The following is a 4,115-nucleotide window of genomic DNA, read 5'->3' on the forward strand; positions in this document are numbered from 1 at the left end:
TGTGTTTCTTTAAGTTATAGAAACATAATTTTCTTTAACACAGGCAATTATTTCTCATATCGCATCCATATGAACATCATTTTAGTTATTTAACTTTTATAACCAAACCTCTTTAATCGCTCATGGGGTCTTCACCATTTTTAAGATTCGTTGTGACAGAAATGGATGTCATTTCTGTTTCCTCTAGGCACGATTTTGATTGTCCGATCGCATCCAACATCCAACATATTTTAGAATCTGTCCAATATGCAAAATATTTGATGAAAACTCAATTCTTCTAACTTGCCAAACAAACATGGCTGCGCTAGAGACGTTTTGAGCTTATAAAAAAAACGGAATTTTATTAGAATACTGCCCATATTGTAAAAATCACTAAACAGTTCATGATATAAAGTTTCCACCAAAAATTATAATTATTTATAGGTATTGCATTACCAAAATATTAACCTGAAACATTTTACAACACATCTTATGACACTAAGTAATGTTTGCATAGGTATTTGTTTTTGCTTAAACGACTGAAATCATTCAGTAAATCATACTTCTTACAAATAAACCATAACCTAATTGAGCTGATTCAACAACTCCGGTGGGTTTCTTTGATGTAGTTTAAGTATTTTATTTTGTGTATTTACTTATATTTACTGCATCCTTTCGAACACTGTCCCCCTGTTGTGTTTGAGTTTTCCTTTCCTCCTAGCATTCATTCAGCTTCAAGCGCCAACCCATTCGGCCTCAGCTGCTATTATAATATACATCTCTCGCCCTTGGCCGACACGATTACTCTCCGCGCGCCAGCTTCCGCCCTCTTTGGCCACGTGTGTTTGTAAACACGGGTGCATTAGCAATATGCTCTTATAGAGTTTCTGTAACTATTGTCACTACACACAGTGTTATTATTTCTCACCTCCATTAAAGCTTAAGTGCAGATATGTAATTTTTTTAAAGAATTTAGAGTCATAATGCTTAAATAAAATAAAATACCACTTTCTTATACCCAAAAAAAGATACTACCAGTTAATTGTACACTCTGGTGTCTTTAACAATTTACTGTACTAAGTTTACGATCCTTATTTTAAAAAGTTTATGATCTTTTGAGATTTAGTTATGATTCCAATTTCTTGGAGTTAGTCATTACTCAATTATCAATTTATGAAATACTAATTTTATTTGGTACTATACAATTATATCTTCCATCTATTTGACTTGTTTAAACATAAGTGTAAACATACTCATGTGATTTATTCGTGTTATTATACATCTTCAAAATAATCAACCATCAATGTGTCTTATAATGTTTTGATAAGTTCGTGATCACCTAAAGTAGTGCAATCGCTTTTGCCTTCAATGAAAAGGTTCCTAAATTAGTCAATGTATGTGTAGATTTTATTTTCCACACATTCTCTAAGATAGCACAATAATAATGACTTTTGGAATATTTCATTCATATCGACTGTCCTGGGTACTTCTGCCAGGAGGCGATCTATTGCCCACCAGCTTTATGGCGATGTCATGCTCTAAGGAACTAGAGTCTCGACCAGTCTGTGAATTAACACTCAGGGTTTGCTCAAACCTGCTATTTGGCACCCTCGACAACCATTCAACCCCTTACACAGGGGCCTAGCCAGGGGGGGTTTTAGGGGTTCTACCCCCCCCCCCTCCTTCAGACCCAAATGTTTGCTGTATAATACAATTACAGATGGCGCATACTGTAAGTACTGTGCTTTGTTTTGCTGTGGGAGTGGAGCAGGTAGGGGATACCAAGCTTTAGTCGTACTAGTCAAGAAGCCATTTAGACTTTGGAAAGATGCTGTAGAGCAGTTCTTTTTGCATGGAAGTACAGTTATGGGAAAGTCGGAGCACAAAACAGACATGTAGACGACATGTAACTTTCACTAAGACTGCGTTTAATGCAACATCACTTCATCCAAGGTAATACACAAATCAGTACCACCAACTGAGCATTAAACATAAAGACAAATTCCCATGCACGTCAAAATTGACTAATACCAACACCTTCCCCCAATTTTGACAACCCTAACTTAGAAACAAATCTGTCAAATTTACAGTAGGGTACCTGTTTGGTTAAACAGTCACTTATTTGGTTATCTGAATCAACATACACAAGTTTTACAATATTCTCTTGTACAAGCTCTTTTATAAAATTGTATTTCACATTAATATGCTTAGATATTTTTGTCTCAAGAGTACATGCCATTTTTATACAGGTTTGATTATCCTCATACATAATCACTTCAATATTCTTTAATTCTAAAAGTTCTGTCAACATCTTTTTCACAAAGATACTTTCAATGGTTCTGCATCCTATTGTGATTCATAGTACGTCTCATCCTCCAGAAACTTTGCATCCCTTGACACTACAATTTGTCTCTTGTTTGGATCAAAAAACCTGTAAGCATTTGAAGCGTACCTTCAATGCTTCTCTTATCCAATTTCCCCAGAGATGGATGATTGTCCTTAATGAAAGCTTTACTCCCAAACAACCTGATATTATGGTAATTGACTTCCCCCCCCCCCCCATACCATGTTTCAGCTGGTACTAGGCCATTGTACCTAGAGGTTCTATTATACAAGAATGCTGCTGTCCTAACAGCTTCCCCCATAGGCATTTAGGTAAGTTTCCTATCAAACACCGGGATTTCTCTAACAAAGTTCTATTCATTCTCTCACTTTGTCCATTTAACTGAGGTGTATAGACAGGAGTATATTCCAGCTGAATACCTTTCCTGAAACACCAGCCTTGAAAACTTGCAGAACAAATTCACCCCCATTATCACATCGTATTTTCAAAACCTTACGATTATCAGAAGAACCCGGCCTTTCTGCTGATTTTATAAAGCTTTTCACATTTTCACAGGCTTCATCTTTCCTCCTCAACAGAAACACCATACAAAAACCAGAATATGCATATGTTATAGTCTGAAAATAATTATACCAATCAAACGTAGTAGGCTTAATGGGACCACACAAGTCACTGCATATTATCTCAAGACACATTTTTCCTTTAGGACTTAACGAATTAAATAGTAGTCTAGTCATCTTACTCTCAATACATACTTTATAATCTCTTAATGCTTCCATACCTTTAATTCCTGTCATCTTACCCAATGTTCTCATTGCCTCCTCACCTGGGTGACCTAACCTCTCATGCCAAGTAGACATCCCTACACTGGGCACAGGTTAATTTCCAACTACCGAACAATTCATCCCTACTACATACAGTTTACCAATTTTTTGGCCTACGAGAACAGGTATACTTTCATTGCTTATTATCATCTTATCATTAAGAAAGGTTGTTTGATACCCAACTGCACACACCCTTGATATAGAAAGAAGATTGTATCTCAAGTTATTTACAATCAAAACATTTGTCAATGTACATTTATCAAAAACAATATTTCCCTTTTCATTTGCAACGTGCATTTTACTTCCATCTGCTACAACAATAGCAACAGGTTCCTTTAATGTCTCAATGCCTGTCATGAGAGACCTATAATCAGTATTTATCATATGCTCGGATGCACCAGAGTCACACACAAAAGTAATGGTGTGAGATCGTTCATCGTTACTCATCAAAGAGGTTGAAGCTATAAACACCACATCATTCTGTTCAGAACTTACCGGTGGCATTCCATCTGCAACGTTTAAGTTTTGGAAATCATGTCTCCCGCCACGGAAACCCTTCCGAGGCGTATAGGAAAGCGAACCTCTCTGCTTTAACACTGGACACTGTCTCTTGTAATGATCATATTCACCACATCCGAAACACTTCACCTTTGATCTATTCGCCGCAAACGAACAGCCAGACACCTGGGATGGTGACATATGATCATCCACCATTCGAAGTTCTGCATCCAGGAGTCGTCCCTTCACGAACTCTAAAGTTATGTTTGAAGTCATCGTCTCAATGGCTGTGATAACACTGCTAAATTTCTCCGGCATAGTCAATAATAGATAGCAGACCTTATCTGTTTCGTCTAAAACTGCCCCCAATGCTTCTAACTTACTAAGCATAGTCTCAACTACAAGGAAATGTTCCTGCAGCTCACCTGAGTAAAACTTCAATTTCAAGAGTTTCTTCATCACAAATAATT

This window comes from Bacillus rossius, chromosome 1 (assembly GCF_032445375.1).
Source record: "Bacillus rossius redtenbacheri isolate Brsri chromosome 1, Brsri_v3, whole genome shotgun sequence".
In the NCBI taxonomy this organism is placed as follows: Eukaryota; Metazoa; Arthropoda; class Insecta; order Phasmatodea; family Bacillidae; genus Bacillus; species Bacillus rossius.